The following is a 17,695-nucleotide window of genomic DNA, read 5'->3' as shown; positions in this document are numbered from 1 at the left end:
GATCTCGAGTGTCCCAGTTAACTTTAACTGGTGGTTTTGAATCACCTCCTTTCACATCCGCTAGGTGGGGCACCTAACGCTAGACAATATTACACAGGTTAGCTCATCACTCTTACAAGCGGTCCTCTTTCGACAAGATGATATAAACCCTATGATTCTGTTAGTAACTTTAGTGATCGTTGACATATTGTACTGGAAATGCTTCAAGTTCGCGGAAATTTTGTTTCTCATTACTGAAACAATACATCATCAGTCCCCTTTCAGCGGCCGCGGTGCTCGACTCCCGTGTGAAGAAATGATTGACATTAGTGTGCGAAGTGGTCCTGAATTCTATAGCATCTCACCTGGGAGCCAGCGTTAGTTTCATTGTATTAACCCCAAATGAAAGACGGCACAGACTTCAAGTGGATTTTTTAGAAGTTTTGTGATTTTGAAGACGATTTTTGAAGGGCTGTATCCTCCTTGATCATACAGACTGCTGACCTGAAAAAAGATTTCTAAGATTTTGGTGTCCACCTGTCCAATAATGACCTGTGCAAAGTAAGCAGCTTGCGCGCAGAGTTGTCGAACCGGCACCAGTACATCCACTTTCTTCCGTGTTCAAAGTCTCGCAGCAGTGGAGCTCTCCAGTGAAAAAATGTGGCAAAATTCTGGAACAGATTTGTCCGATTCTTCGTACGAAGACGACGGCTCGGTGTGCGGGATCTGTCGCCAGGCTCTCCGGGATTTCATTCCTACAAATCTGGCTGCGGTCCGTTTCGAAATTGATAGAGGTGCCCAGGGTGGCTTAAACGAGTAGCTAGTGTTAGCCTGGATACCAGACCTTTCGCGCGATGCGATGATAATCCCTTTTGGGCGGGGAAGATCTAGTAGTAAGGATAGAGTTGGCACCCGGGAGCGCTTGGCAGCCGAACCCTGATTACTATCGCGCTAGAGGTAATTAGTGGGCCGTGTGCTATCTGTGGCGGCGGCGTGAGTTGCTTCCCCGGCCGAAGGATTAGCGCCAGGAGCGCGGTGGTCTGGCACCCAGGCTAAGCTAGTGTAGAAGCCCCGGTAGTAATCGAATGGCACCCAGGCTAGTGTAGTAGAACAAGATGGCATCTACCTTACGAAAGCAAATCTAGCTGCGGTCAGTTTCGAAATTGATAGATTCTCCCAAGGTGGCTCAATGCCTTAAGGTTGCGAGACCTAACGATATCCTTATTAGCTCATGAAGATATATGTGTCACGGTTGCACATTTGATTAAGGTTAAAAGGTATGTAAGCGGAGACAGGGCGCACTCTACACCGGGTAATCTCGCGCCTTAACGACTTGATTATTCGACACGGACTTCTTCAAAGGCCGCGCGACCTGCGGGGTCGCAGCACGAGGAGTATTAGGTGAAATTAAACCCCGGTGATCGCCAGCCGCGCCGAACCCCTACCGCCGAAACCTGCCGTAAATAGAGTCACGCCTCCCGCTGGAGACCCCGCCGGGACACATGTTCGGAGACAAGGGGCAGTGGACGCGGTCGGGAGCGAGGATCATCTAGGGGGTCCTGGAGGTACCGTATCTAGCCTGGATACCAGACTATTTCCAGGGCCTAAAGAGGCCAGCTCCTCGGCTCCAGGGCCAATATGCCTTCAAGAAATTTTACAGCAGCCCCACCCCCATGTCAGCCGAACCCCTACCGCCGAAACCTGCCGCAAATAGAGTCACGCCTCCCGCTGGAGTTCCCGCCGGGACACATGTTCGGAGACAAGGGGCAGTGGACGCGGTCGGGAGGGAGGATCATCTAGGGGTTCCTGGAGATACCGTAGCTAGCCTGGTTACCAGACTGTTTCCAGGGCCTACAGAGGCCAGCATGCATTCAAGAAATTCTACAGCAGCCCCACCCACATGCCAGCCGAACCCCTACCGCCGAAACCTGCCGTAAATAGAGTCACGCCTCCCGCCGGAGTCCCCGCCGGGACACATGTTCGGAGACAAGGGGCAGTGGATGCGGTCGGGAGTGAGGATCATTTAGGGGGTCCTGGAGATACCGTATATAGCCTGGATGTCAGACTGTCTAGGGCCTACAGAGGCCAGCTCTTCGGCTCCAGGGCCAATATGCCTTCAAGAAATTCTTCAGCAACCCCACCCCCATGCAAGCCGAACCCCTACCGCCGAAACCTGCCGTAAATAGAGTCACGCCTCCCGCTGGTCTTGGAGATACCGTTTTTTTCTCTCTTCTTTTTCTAGCCTAGGTTAATACCAGACTATTTCCAGGGCTTGCATACATGACAGAGGCCAGCTCCACGGCTCCAGAGCCAACATGCCCCCAAGGAATTCTACAGCACCCCCCCCCCCCTCTGAGTTAGACCTTGAGAAACGATATATATTAGATTATAGACATTACTGTAATGGGTCAAGAATGCCTGGAAATTTTCTTCTGGTTAGGCCACACCAACTTAATTGGCGAAAAAATAAAAAATCAAGCAAAAAAAAAAAGATGATAAACTGGAGGACTACATAGCTGGTACTGCAAATTAAACCACAGAACACAGTGTAACAGACAAACTAGTCTTTATTTGTTGGAATTAACTCATATCAAAGTACTTTTAACGTGGATGATGCCTAGTTTCTTTATACTCTTTGTTAAAAATTGCGACAAGACAATACATAGTGGAGCGCCAGGCAGCCAAGCTGATGTTGCGGACCACTTAACATTACAATTACATTGAAATACAACAATAAAATACTAGAGACAATGCAATATACAATTTAAAGTAATGCATTTAAGCGCACATTCTAAAGGTGTCTCAGCTGGAAGCGAATCTTTTCGTGGTTTAAAGGAGTCCTAAAATCTAGAGGGCGGTGTTATTTTCCACTAGATTATGTATCAATCAATACATAATCAGCCGACTTTGTACAGAATTCCGCTTGTGGGGATGTGAGTGTATATAGTGTATTACGACAAGCCGGCTCAATGCTGCCCCTTTGCCACAGAATGAGTCTACAAGTTTCGGAGCCTCTTCGGAGGTGATTTTTTTTTTTTTTTTTTGAGAACGGGCGAAAATCAATGCGCGCGCGGATGTCATCCATAAAATTAAGTTGGTGTGGCCTTAGATCGATTTTTTTTACTAAATCACTTGCAAAACTTACATTTGAACAAGTTGAACATGTGACAAACAAGCCGCTAGGGAGCCCAACATCCAATAATTTCGAGGTGTCATGAAGACCTACCCACATACCAGATATCAAGACAATCCATCCAGGCATTGTCGAGCTATCTTGTACACATACGGATGGACGGACAGACACAGACACAGACACGAACGCTGACGAAACATAGCCTTCTTGGCCAGGGAAGCCACATGCCCCCTTCCTCCACCCGATAGATCTATGTATCTTGGCGAAGGTAACACGAGTTACATAATAATGGCGAACTCCCAAAACGAAGTTAGCATGTGTGCGTTTGATACCGGATAGAGTTCATCCCGATATTTCATCTTTGAAGTATTATCAACATACTTTAAAACAAATTCTATAAAGAACAACAAGCAAGAATTACATGATGGTGCCTACCACAAACGAAGTCAGCATTCTTTACAACCGTCGTGTATCTTTCACCGTGTGTTTGGCAGCACGTTGTCGACATCCCCGGCACGAAAACATGTTTGGTGCACCCTCTACCGTGTAACCTAACTCTGTCAGTCAGCGCCGTCTCTTTAAACCACTTCTTCCGCGTCCTACCAAAACACGGTGAAGGTCGCGGCGTTGATGTCTTCGGCAGAACGTCATCTTCAACTGCAGGGATGTTTATAGATGGAGCTATTTCCCTGCAGACCATCAACATTTGGTAAGGACTGGGGTAAACTGAACTGTCCTGTCATTAGGAGTACCCAAAAATGGTTACTTCATGAATTTTCAAGACGCAATCTTTCGGAAGAGACGTAAAATGGGGTCCCGTGTTCAAGGAGGTGCCTCGAGCAAGTTACATCAGCCTCATTACTCAGAGATGGGTACTGGCTGTGAACCTGGTGAAATAGATTAAACAAAGTGGTAACACAAATTCTGAGAAGGGGAGGGGGGCTGCCCGAATTTGAGAAACCCCATAAAGCCCGAAGCTTCTTCGTTTGACTTTATTTAGATCCACAATGAGCTTGGCATTTCTCTTACCTATTCTTCCTGTGGTCCTTTATATGTAATACATCAATACAAAATTCCTGAAGATGTATATGAAAACTTCCAGACAGTTTGGGGAAAGCCATTCTATACACTTAACAGTTTGCTTGCCCTAGCGCTGGTTTATATCGTTTAGTGTGAAGAATATTAGCCACTCTCCAACTCGACACACCGATCGGGTAACGATTTCTCAGTGGCGCTGCGGATGGCAAGTACGTAATCTTTTTTCACACAGATGTTATCTTGTTCTAATCTCCAAGTAGATGTAGAAAAGAAAAATCGTAACGTTTCTCAAGCTCTCAAGTTTCTCAAGATTGTGACCTTTTTATCATATGACCCGTTTTCTGTCTGCACTCTGAGTCTCCACCAAGATGGAGAGTGACGACAGAAAACGGGGCATAAAAAAGGTCACAATCTTCTCCACCAACCTCTGCTTGGAGAGTAGTCCATGGGTACTGTCGACATGTCTTGACCGACATAAGGATTTTGCAAACGGAAGATCTGCTTGGAGAGAACTGTAATTCACTTTATCTTCAAGGTAGCAAAACTTCACGGTGTAAGGAAAATGGACATTTTCACTGAACTTTAACTTCACGGTGGTGGCAAGTGAAGGGATCATGAATAATTACAACAGGTTTTTCACGGTGATGATAAGTTCATGGTACAGAAGTGACCGTGAAAACAGTTAATTAACATAAAGTTACAGTGAAAGAAACAAGAATGACTTGTACCATCGTTTTTACAAGAAAGAACACTCCCTTGATTGAGACTTAATTTGGCAGTTTTGAGGGATGTAATCGGCTTGTGGGTAGTTAAGCCTTATTTAAAGAGGTCGCTAATTAGATACCGCTACCCCAGGGGTAATGTTTATTACGGCTCTGGTGGGGCTAAGTAGGTCAGAGAGGTTCTGGTGCACCCGTCGGCACAATGCTGCAGGGGGTATTGGTGGGGATGTAAACACAGACAGACAGACGAACACAGACAGAGCTCGAGAGGGAGGGATGGTCAGAGACACACAGACGCTCGTGCGTGTGTACACACACACACATACATACATACATACAAACACACACACACACACACACACACACACATATACAGACAGGCAGACACACACACACACACACACACATCCGTCGATACAATGCTGTAGGAAGGGGGGAAGAAATAAGTACTGACATTTTTACAAACAAACAAACAAACAAACAAACAGACAGACAGATAGATGGACACTACCTTTCGTCAGGGACAACGTAGCATCGCAAATGGTAGGGGTAGATGCTACCTAAAACGTCTGACCGTTTACAAATTTATCCAGATATCCAGAGAGATAACATTTGACATAACAAAAGAAGACACCCGTTGTCCCCGCTTATGCTTAGGTCACATTTCCAATCCGGGGCCCGGTCGGGCAGCTGGCGGGAACGAAAAATATTATATAAAAGACAACTAAGGACAAAAAACGTTAAAAATTACTCCTAACTACAAATTGTGTATTTTTCTTATATGCATTTTTTAATTTTTCGTTTTCGCCGACACCCCGGCCGGGCCCCGGCTTGGGAATGTGACCTAAGCATTAGAATGACATTGACGTGCGCACTGTATGTCGAGAAATTGAGATGGAGTCTAGGCCGCTAGTTCAGCACCGGCTGCACCAACCAGGACACTCCCTGAGCCCGGCCCTCAGAACCCGTCACCACCGCGCATCCCAGCCGCTCACAACCCACCGTGCTCCCAGCCGTTACCAACATTTTTTCCTGACGCAGACAAATCACACTCCGGTGTTTTGTTGAGCCAGGGTACTTGGGTGTTCTCCAGCGATCAAACCTGTAAAAACAGTCTCGGGTTTGTTTTATACCGTAAGGTTTCGTCAGCAGGTCCACAAGGGCGTCGTTCCAGAAGCGGGCATCACAAAGCAGAAGTCTGGAAAGCTGCCACAGTTTTGGGTTACCCACGTGAGGTAGGAGCGAGCCTTTATAATCGGGTGTCCGTCAGTGCTGGAAAATAGATCGGGGATCGTGTGAGCGTGTAGCAGTCCTCCCACTGCGACTTCCCCTCTGAGTCAAGGCCAACTCTGTAGCGCAACGTTACCTCGTGTTCGGTACACTTGCCGGGCGGTGTCCTTACTAAGGTAAGATTCTCGCTTTTCTTCAGATCTTTATTTGGGACGTATGTAGCCTTGAATCTGGCCGTGTGTCTCTTCTTCTACATCAGAGCATATATGAATGAGGACCAAAGAAGTACGTTAATGATTGTGATTCTCTTTTTTCGCTCAAGTAAGATTATCTTTTTTCTTTAGATCTAGCAGGGTACATGATTCCGCCACCCTGAAAAGATACGTCCAAACAGATCTCCAAGCCAACGTCCCCCAGTATAATGCACTCCTGTATATCTAAACTGTGTGTAGGTGCATACCTAGGGGGTGCTGTACTAGAGATCTCTCAAACCTATTGTTTTGCAACGTGGTGGATTTATTCAACTCGGCGGGTTAATGTTAATGGAGGTTGGGGACGTTTGTAGCTTTGAATCTGGTCGTGTTTTTTTTTACATCAGAGCATATTTGAATGAGGACTAGAAGAAGTTCTAGTATCTTAATGATTGTGACTGAAGGCTCAAGAATAATGGTCGTATTTAGTATTTGCCCCCTCCCCCCGTGGTTTGCCTTCCCTAATTGTTTTTCCTCTTTTCAGTTAATCCAAATAAGCGGATTTCCCTTTCGTCCTCTTTTCTCACAATTGGTCGATTGTTAGCGGGCTTTGTGAAGGGAAAAGTCTTGTTTTCTTTGGTTTAAAAAGTGGTGTTTTTCCTCGCGCTGCGGCTTCCACATCTGTAAAATATAAGCATCTAGACGAGTGGAGGTTGGACTGAGTACCAAAGGTCCAGGGTTCTATTCCCTTTGCGAGATGACGAGACCTTGAATGAATGGAACACTTTTCTGTTTATTGCTACTCTCATTAGCTAAAAGGGGCTGACCATTTCTACTGTCTAAAGGAGGTAGCGCGACGTTGATTGTTCTGTACGTCCGTCCCATGTGTTTATTTAATGCATTGTCCCGATATCAGCAGGTTGCCGCATTAGCAAGTCTGGTCCGTCTTGAATCGAACTTTTGTAAAACGTTAAAAACGCTTAAATTGATTTCTCAAATCGGTTTTGCGAAGACTATTAAAACGACGAATAATGAATATTTTCTATTTCGACTAACTAGAAATATCATAGTGATATATGGAACTATTTCATAACTCTAGTGCACTACATAACTGACGAAAAAAGTACATAATTTGAAACTTTGCTTGACCAAAGCGTCTTTGTCACAGGTATTCGTGGCGCACTTTTTGCTGAATGCAAGGCCATACTTGACCACTTCTAGGGACTCAGTTGACGAAATATGGAGATGAATATGCTAGGAGATAGCGGTGAACAGTGGTTTTGAATTCGAAGACTTGCAGGTTGTATCTGTATCTATATAGCCGGTATAACCGCCATTCGGCGTAACACACCAGCTTCGCAGGCACGCGGCGCGACAGCAGCTGGTTATGTTACACCGAACGACCTGTCACGTCTAACCTTCGCATATCTAACTGCATGCATTGTTTAAAGCTATCTAATGAGGATGCTTCCACTGTACTTGGTTGTAACGAGTTCCACTCTACGATCGTTCTAGGAAAATACGAATTTTTAAACACATCAATCCTCGGTTGGAAAGTCTGATACTTAAAGGCATGGCTATTTCTTGTCCTTTTCTGAGCTGGTATTAGATACTTATTAGTTGGTACGTCCACCAGTTTATTAGTCATTTTGTACATCATGCATAGTCTGGACATTTTCCTTCTCTCCTCGAGTGACATCCACTGCAGATCTGTTTTCATTTTGGTGACACTAGGTTGCATACGAGAGGAAGCAGTTATCACTTTGGATTAAAATATTTCTTCTTACGACGAAACGTCTTGTTTTTACAATCACACTGTTGCTTTTATCATCATGTCAAACTTGTGATCCTAAGAGCCATGTTCTGAAAAACAGACCGTCTTGAAAGGTTGAAGATGTCTCGACCCTGACCGTGAAGTCTTCAAGGTCACGACCAAGGTCAAGTGTGAACCTTCCGCTCCTTTGAAGTCGATTTGACGGTCTGTTGGACCGAATCACGTCTTTAAGTAAAAACATTTATTGGCCTGTCAGATATGGAGGGGTGATTCTGACCCTAAATCTTTTAGCTGGCATGAAATACAGCTAATCAAAGAAAGGAGGAAAGGCTTGGGTATAAGTGGCGTGATTTTCGAGCCCTTCTGAAGGTCAGAGGTGACACTATGTGATGGAACCAGTAACTCAGGTGGCTGCCGGGACATTTGCTGGGTCATATTCAATCTCCAAGCATATCTATTGGGGGCAAGGCAGTATCAAAAGGGCCAACGCTTTGGATACTCTCTGCCCCGCCCTTTTGATACTGCCTTGCCCCTGAATGATATATATAGATCTGCTTGGAGATTAGGGTCGTGTCCGCTCTTAGGTCACTCGATATTCATTTCTTTATGGATGGCGTTTTTAAAAGCATGCAACGATTTCAACCTGTTCAATCTTAAATCTTATGGAAAAAAAGGAAATTTACAAAGATATGTGGTAATTTATGGGGCTCGCAGGAGAGATTTCACGGATCGTATGATGGTGTCAGTTGGTTCAGGGGGTGGTGTGTAGCCTCTACCAGGCTTACTAAGCTGGCTAATTAAGAGAATAAATTTGTCAGGGGAGTTTGGCTACCAAGGGGGGTGACCAGCTGGGGGGGGGGGGGGGGGGGTAACCTTCCCGTGGACTGACTCTCCTGGCCAATTATTCATTCTTTTGGCCGAACTCTACGATCCGTACCCTCGTAGTAAGGCCTATTGGAGGCTAGGTGGCGTGGGTATGTGGATATACTACTTCAAAAATACCGCAAGAAAGCTGGCCAAAACATGTAACAGTTAGATGACTGAACACCCTTGGAAAAGAATGTGACTACCGTTTCACACACCTACGCGTATTCACCCAGCCCCACCCAGTCCGTCTGCAAGCTTCTCCCGCTGCATCTTCTTTGGCTGGGGGGCCGTATCTGCTTGGGGACCGTACCTGCTGGGGCCCGTATCTGCTTGGGATCCTGTACGGTCCCCAAGCAGCATGATACGGCCCCCAGCCAAAGAAACTGGCCCCGATAAGTTGAAAAATTGCCGTGGGAGAAGCCTGCAACGGAGGCTAGCCCACTCTTGAGTCTTGTCCGTCTGCAGGCGTTCCCTACTGTTTAATCTGACCGGAGACGCAACAAACCGCATCCAAACTACATGTTTGGTCTAAGCGCCCTAACTAGCGCCGCTAAAAAGGTCATGCTTCCATCTCCGTTGCAACGTAGCCTCTACCAGGCTCCAGACGAGGCTGGAAAGAGTAAGCCAAGTGACTGAGACAGATAACATACTAGAGGGAGTTGGCCAGCCGATAGATACAGTTTACCGCGTCTTTTCAGCCACGACTGGAGCCCGGCAGATCAGAGGCTAGTTGCAATGTAGCCTCCTTTGCAGCCCTCGCTCGGCCCTCAGATCTCAGAAACCACCAGAGAGTCATCAGAAAAGGCTGTCGGTAGTTGATGAAAATACACCCGGTGGGGGCTGAAACGGAGGCTATTTTGATTGTAGGTTGATTGTCGAAGGACAATTTGAGAAGTTATGAATGGCTTTCGAAGCTTTCTTATAGTTTTTTAAAGGCTACAGAAACAGTATATAGTGTTGGGGGGAAACTTCAGAATGTTTGTCTTGAAGTAAGTGATTTTCAACGCTTGAGCACCAAGTTTTACTAATAGAAGTATAGAACACTATAGTTTTCAGAGCACTCTCGCAACAGGTTTAATAGGTTTCCAGAGAATGCATATTTATTTCCGCATACATCTGAATTCCGTGGCCTTAAGCTGTCCCGAGAATACCTTTCCGCCTTGTTCTGTGGCAAGTGGCCCATGGAAACCCGAACTCAAACCGTACGCGGAGAGTCGTGTATTACAGACCTGACTTTTGCCCGGAACAATTTGTCAGCCGCGTCGCCTCCTAGCATGTGGAATTGTTCGAACCGCCGGCGCAGCTTGAGTCTATTACCCTTGCCAGACCCAGGAAATGGACGAACGGATCCACTGATTTGGGTTACGGTAGGGGCAATCTCGATCCCTTTGTCGTGTCCTTGGTTGGTTGGTTGATTGGTTTGTAAATTGGTTTGTAAATTGGTTGGTTGGTTGGTTGGTTGGTTGGTTGGTTGGTTGGTTGGTTGGTTGGTTGGTTGGTTGGCTGGCTGGCTGGTTGGTTGGTTGGTTGGTTGGTTGGTTGGTTGGTTGGTTGGTTGGTTGGTTGGTTGGTTGGTTGGATGGTTGGTTAGATGGTTGGTTGGTTGGTTGGTTGGTTGGTTGGTTGGTTGGATGGTTGGTTGGATGGTTGGTTGGTTGGTTGGTTGGTTGGTTGGTTGGTCGGTCGGTCGGTCGGTCGGTCGGTCGATGAGTGAGTGAGTGAGTGAGTGAGTGAGTGAGTGAGTGAGTGAGTGAGTGAGTGGGTGAGTGGGTGAGTGAGTGAGTGAGTGAGTGAGTAAGTGAGTGAGTGGGTGAGTGGGTGAGTGAGTGAGTGAGTGAGTGAGTGAGTGAGTGAGTGAGTGAGGTTTTCCAAGAGAAAAAGGAAAGAAGAAAATAGTATAAAAGTGAGGTATTCCGAATGTTAAGAAACAATGTGTCAGAACTTCTGCACGTCCTTTTAGATCAAGGAAAGACCGCCACCTTTTTCACCAAGCTGTTGTTATGCTTTGTATTAACAAACGTTTGGGGGAAAGCATAGGTAGAATCCAGGAACGCAAAATTGGAACAATATTGTAGACGCCAAATCTAAAACATCACATAGCTTTGCCCAGTAAGCGAAAGTTGAAGAAGCATGCCACTACCCTGTAACTGTGACGACACTTACACGGTAGACACAACCTGTTCTACAAGGGTCATGTTTTGTGCTGGCCGCGGACAATAATCGTGTGCGGTAGCGCTTTCCTCCGCTACACAACCCTGTTCGGTTTACTGCCGAGCCTTTGATGCTATCTGTTCTTAATAACCGGCGTATTTTCGTGCGCTGACGTGTAAAGAAATCCCACTTGTGGCAGAGACACCTGCAATATGCACTTCGTTAGCCGGGATCAGGGAAGTTCACATGCCCTTTCTTTGTCGTCGGATTTTGTGCCGACAGCCTTATGCTATGGCCACGTTTCCAATCCGGGGCCCGGCCGGGCTGTTTGCAGAAACGAAAAATATTTACCTTGAATAGGCACCTTGAAGCTCAACCAGTATGTACCCTGTTAGAGTAATGAGTTGAATGATGGTAAAATGAAAGTGTGTATGAAGAAATATACACAAATCATGCTTATGAATTTTTTTTCTCAACTTTTTGTGTGTTTTGTTGTCTTTCGTATCATATTTTTCCACCGGTTTGAAAATATGACGATAGCATATTACTAAGGCTCTGGGCTTAGCAAGGGAAATCGCTTCCCCCTGTTCTCTAGATCACCTGCTCTAGATCTAGAACGTGGCTTTGCACGCAACGCATTGTTTCATGATGATAGTAATGATAGTATGATGGTAGTTTATAATATTGATTGTCTTATTTTTCTTACGATTAGCCAATTTTATCTAGAAACGGAGTTACTCAATCCATAAGATTGACTCATCACTGTTTCAAATCATGGATGGTTCCACCTGTACTTTCTCCTTCTATTTCTAGTATAGGCTGAGGTCAGCGCTTATAACGTTTTAACAAACAAAATCTGGAGTGTGTATCGTATTTTCTCATGAATGCTCAATGATGGCCCAGCTGTTCTACTACCACTGATAGACTGGTCAGGGTAGGGGTCAAACTTGTGACGTGCCTAATCTCCAAGCAGATGTCGGGTAGAAGATCGTGACATTATCTGATGCTATTGGGACATGTAAACTCCTCCCTGTAAAAACATACCCTGCAACAGCAAGGAAACATGCTGCCCTATGTGCCACTAGGCACTACAAGGGTCTGAACGAACGTAATAACATGATATACATTTGTATACAATCATTGATAGATGATGTAGCATTGCACCTCCAATAGGTGTAACCTCTACCTCCGGCATGGTAAGAGTCACCGAGACACACACGCCCAGACATCAACAGATGCCGCAGTGGAATTCTTTACTCGTGAAACCCTTCTCCTGTTTGCCTGAGATCTCACGAACGAGTGAGACTCACTCATTAAGGCTGCTAATTAATTGCCTCGAACCTTTGGTGTCGGCTTGCTGACGCGTGACGCTTCCCTTGCGGAAGATTCTACGGAAAAGCGATCAGAGGAACGAACCGGCCGGGGCGACACTAGGATGGGTGCCACTGAGGCTACCGTAGCCTCCACCAGGCCTTCCCACGGGGGTACGGATCGTATAATTCGGCAAAAAGGGGACAATTGGCCAGGAGAGTCAGTCCACGGGAAGGTAGCCAAACTCCCCTGGCAGATTATTCTGCCTTATGCTTTGGTTCCATTTCCAACCCGGGGCCCGGCCGGGCTGTGTGCGGAAGCGAAAGATAAAAAATGCATATCAAAAAGTGGTTAGAAGTAATACTTTTACGGTTTGTGTATTTGTTGTCTTTTATATCATGTTTTTCGTTCCCACGAGCTGCCCGACCGGGCCCCGGATCGGAATTGGGACCGAAGCATTACTCAGCGTAGTCAGTCTGGTAGAGTCTGTATTAGACTTTCCAACCGAGGATTGATGTGTTTAAAAATCGTATTTTCCTAGAACGATCGTAGAGTGGAACTCGTTACAACCAAGCACAGTGGAAGCATCCTCATTAGAAAGCTTTAAACAATGCACGCAGTTAGATATGCGAAGGCTAGACGTGACAGGTCGTTCGGTGTAATATGACCAGCTGCTGTCGCGCTGCGTGCCTGCGAAGCTGGTGTGTTACGCCGAATGGCGGTTATACCGGCTATATAGATACAGATACAGAGACCAGGAGCGAACTGGGGCTAGACTAGGTTCAGGCTACAAGGCCACTTCAAGTTAGTGTAAGAATTCCTCTTCGTTTCTATTTCTGAAAATGAAAATATTTACCTTCCACGAACCAAATTCTGAAACGGAAAAGCGTTCCGCATAGCTCTGCTCGAGTCGTGTTTAAATAAACATCGTTAGGGGAGGGAGAGAAATACAAGTCTTTTCCATTTTCCTAATCTCCAAACAGATCTCTACGGGGGTCTGCATGCTCCGTAAGGCGTAGGTAGCCTATTTTTATTTCCCGTAATTCGAAGGGAAAGCCGCCATGCTCAGTGAGGTAATGGTCTTGATTTTTTTGGTGGCAGATAGCTTGTGACGTGGTGTGGGTTTGGACCCCCTAGCAGCTTGCTCTGGAACTGCAGGGGCGTTATCGTGAGAATCTTCTAAGGATAATAACTGAAACAAAGGAACGACGGATTTCCATGATATTTAGTATACAGGTAGCTTAGACAGAGATGTACACAATGAAGTGCAAATTATGTTAATTAGGACTTAATTTGCATAGCTAATGAGGAAAATCTATATTTGCAGTGTTTTCCATAATCAGACTCAAATACATGTAACTTATGTAGTTTATGGAAAGTGGATCATCAACATATACCAATTATGCAAATAAATTCCTAATAATTAATGCAAAGCACCATAATTCATCTAATTGGCAAAATTATAGGACTGTCAATATTGCAACATGTAAGTTAGATAAAGGTGTTGATGATTAAGCATATATCATGCAAATGTGTAAGTCATCTGCATGAATAGAATTGTTCATGGAGATATGAGGTCGTGGAACTCTTGTCTTGCTTATGTCTCGCATTCTCTCCATGAATTTCTGGCCTCCAGACGATGTCATCCAATCAAGAACTGTATTTTTGATCTTGCTGCTAACAAAATATATCAAACAGCAGTGTCTTGTTAGAGTTAGAATTTGGATGGACGGTGATACTAAATTAGCAAGACGATAAAAGATAGACCGAGAAGAAGTGAACTTGTAACATCTACTAACATAATTCCACCAGGGTACATAATTCCGCCACCCTGAAAATAAACTTCCAAACAGATCTCCAACCCAACGTCCCTCAATATAATACACTCCTGTATATCTAACTGTGCATACCTGGGGAGTGCTACACTAGAGATCTCTCAAACCCACTGTTTTTCAAAGTGGCGGATTTATGAGACCCAGCGGATTAATGTTAATTAAGGTAACATCTCTATGACATATCACGAATGAGGCAGATGATATTAGATATACATATTGGCACTGGCTGTATCGGTCCTTATGTGAGGATGTCACGTTGTAGAACCCGATTCCTATCCCCTGACATCAGTGTATATTTTTCCAGATATACCGATTTCCTTTTTACAAAAGCCCCATTCTTATGTTCTCAACTGAACTGTGTAAGGCGTTCTGCTATAGTGTTTCAGGTCAAGGCTGTTTAGATCCAGTAAAGCCAAGTTTATCCTTCTACCGTTTAAAAACGCATATCGGTAACTGTATGGTTCACATTAACTTACAGGATTGCCAAAGCGAAGCTATATTTGGAACTGTTTGAAATTTCAACCGGCAAAATCAAAACCGTTCATCGAATGTACGGAACGAAAACACCTGCTCGTGTTACAGGTGGGACCTGTTCCATGTTTGACCCAAATGATATACTATATGGAGGTCGGACACATTCAGCACTCTGATTTCTCGGATCTGTGTCGTCCTGTATACCAGTCTGTCAACACAGGAATGGCTACCATGACTACAGAAAGTGGATATGATATTAACAGTCATCAAATGTAGTAGGGGCGCCTTCATCAGTTAGATATGTGAAGGTGGCACAAGTCGTTCGGTGTAATATAACCAGCTGCTGTCGCGCCGCGTGCCTGCGAAGCTGGTGTGTTACGCCAAAGGTAGTTTTACCACATGCACACTCACATGCACACACACACACACACACACGCACACACACACACACACATATACACACACACACAGACACACTCCATTTTTTTCATGGAGATAATAAAGCTTACAGTTAACTAGATATACACTAATACAGAGCTTTTAAGTGTGACAAAGGCGAACAGTTATGAATGTGAGCCTACGGATTTAACTTCGGACGTTATCTTGAACAGAATATTTGAAGAATCCTTTCCACCTAAACATTCAATACGCGGCTTCGATGATGTATTACTTAAGCAATGTATAGTTTTGATAATGAATTGTTTTGACATGTATGTATGTATTTGATAAGGAGCGTTTGACGCCTTCCCTGACGTAACGGCCCTTTGATGTTCTAGTTCCATTTAGATGATGAAATATCGGATGTCTGTTTTGGTTGATGCACCTGCAAAGGATGACGGTTGTTATCGTTACCAAACTGGATAGAGTGAGTCATAGAAGGGGAGCTCAGGTATCCACCCAGCTGGTTTAAGAAAGGTACCTGTAAAGTGGGACAAAGGGATACTTAGCACTGCAGCAGAACTTCCGGTTTCGGTATCTTTCGTCCTGGAGATGCTATGGTTCTGATTTTTGTGGCAGAGAGCTTTTGATGTAGGCAGTTCGATTGGTGTTTTGGCCCAGTAGCAGCCTGTTTTAAACTTTAAACCAAAGTGATAGAAATGTCTTCAACTACAACAAAAATTGCTCAAACTTAAAGAACGTTCAAACTTTGTTTTTCCATCATCTGGAAAATGACGTTGTAAAAGGCAGTTCCCGACCTTAAAAGTTTAGATTAAAAACAAAATGGTAATGAGAACTGATGTAACTTTGTTCTCATTTGGCTCGTGTTTCACATACAATCCCGGCGCTCTACTTTGTACTTCTTGTTTTCGCCAAAAGTTTAGAAATCGCACCCCTTTGTCACCAATCCAGAATGTAAACTAAGGCTAAATGACGACTGTTGAAAGAAAGATGGACTAGAAAGCAACGATTGAATTTGACGTTTGCCCTAACATGTGGTGGTGGTTGCTTTGTTATGACACTTGCTGAATTTTTTGGATGAAGCTCTTTTTTTTGGAAAGTATAGCTGCCTTGACCTTAGCAACGTGTAACAGTTCGCCTTTAGAACAGATGGTGCAAACTATGTTGTACGGTGCTGCATTCGTTTCTTGATTAGCAATTTTTCTACTCTCCAATCAGAGGAGGGGTTTCGGCTGGTGTTTGAGGTGTTTTTAGGCAATTTTGTCAGGCCTTCTACTTTGTCATTTTTTTGTGGCTTATAGTATACAGAAAAGATGACAAAGTAGAAAGCCCGACAAAAACGCCTAAAAAACGTCAAAAAACAGCCGACACCCCCCCCCCCCTGCTTGGGGAGTACAAGTTTTCGTTTACAGTCATCTTGGTGTCCTCGTTCTTCTGTTTTTCATCACAATCGCCATTTTCAGCATTGCTAGGCCATTCGAGCACTACCAGAACCTCTAGTGATAACGTTATGTATATAAACCTTTACAGTTATCTTAGGGTAAGTCTTTTAGGGTAAGAAAATTTGGGTAAGTCCTATTTATTGTGTTGGCGTTTACAGTTTAACTCCATTCAGAATGACTTCTACCAACACAGATGAACTTTCAAGTGTATATAAACCTTTGGTGGGCCAGTTCTTTAAAATCATGTTAAGCACCTGTCACACATTAGGACCTTCACACTGCTTCGCTCCCCACCACTCCCCAACCAAGGTCTGCGCTGGGTTGGGACTTCGGAATAGCCTGGAATCCTTCCTATTCTAGGTCCAGTTCGCTCCTCTGATCGCATCTAAGAAAAACATGACTTTCCCGAGTTTGACTTGTTAGAATTCATAGTCGGATGGTGTACACGACTTTTTAAGACTAGTAGGCAACTTAGAAACCACAGATAACCTGGCTCACGACTGAGTCCCAACCATGGTCTGGAGTAGGTCTGAAGGCCATGGTCAACTATGTATGTCGACATCGGCTTTCGCGGCTATAGTGATTGATCAACTGACTCTTGATCGCATTTGGACCTTGATTTCATGTCGCTACCTAAACGCTTATGTGACGTCTGTTTCACATGAAACAACTTGACGCCCATGCCGTTGCCATTAGGCAGCAAATAATGTAAATCTAAAACATCTAATCCAGAAGATAAACTTTGGCCGTACCGGTGCTTTAATCTCTTTCTAGTATAGTAAAGCATGATCAACTGTACTGACTTTTGTCTCACTTGGCCATTTCGTTTATGTCTTTATCTAAAGGTGACAACTGTTTTTGCTGGACCAGTGCTTTTGCTAGTATAGCAAATCAGCTGCACTGACTTTTGTCTCACTTGGCCATTTCTTTTGTGTCCTTTATCTAAAAGCTGACACTGTTTTTTGCTGGACCAGTGCTTTAATCTCTTGCTAGTATAGTAAATCAGCTGTACCGACTTTTGTCTGACTTGGCCCTTCCTTTGTGTCCTTATCTAAAAGCCGACAACTGTTTTTCACAACGTCTGGTTTACATGAAACAAGAGCGTCCATGCCTTTGTCATTAGAACACCAAAGGTTCGTGATGACCTTG

At 44.8% G+C, this 17,695-nt stretch overlaps 1 protein-coding gene across 1 annotated transcript in view; it reads left to right on the top strand.

The window, feature by feature from the left end:
* Positions 1 to 5,835: 5,835 nt before the first annotated feature.
* LOC136445803 (uncharacterized) overlaps positions 5,836 to 17,695 on the top strand; it is a 38,374-nt gene continuing 26,514 nt past the window's right edge. The window contains exon 1 of the mRNA XM_066443944.1: positions 5,836 to 6,278. The gene's annotated coding sequence lies outside the window, so the exon portion shown is untranslated. The remainder of the gene's footprint in view (positions 6,279 to 17,695) is intronic.

The sequence above is a fragment of the Branchiostoma lanceolatum genome, chromosome 12 (assembly GCF_035083965.1).
Source record: "Branchiostoma lanceolatum isolate klBraLanc5 chromosome 12, klBraLanc5.hap2, whole genome shotgun sequence".
In the NCBI taxonomy this organism is placed as follows: domain Eukaryota; kingdom Metazoa; phylum Chordata; class Leptocardii; order Amphioxiformes; family Branchiostomatidae; genus Branchiostoma; species Branchiostoma lanceolatum.
The sequence above is the reverse complement of the archived record's forward strand: the minus strand, read 5'-3'. Positions and strand labels throughout refer to the sequence as shown.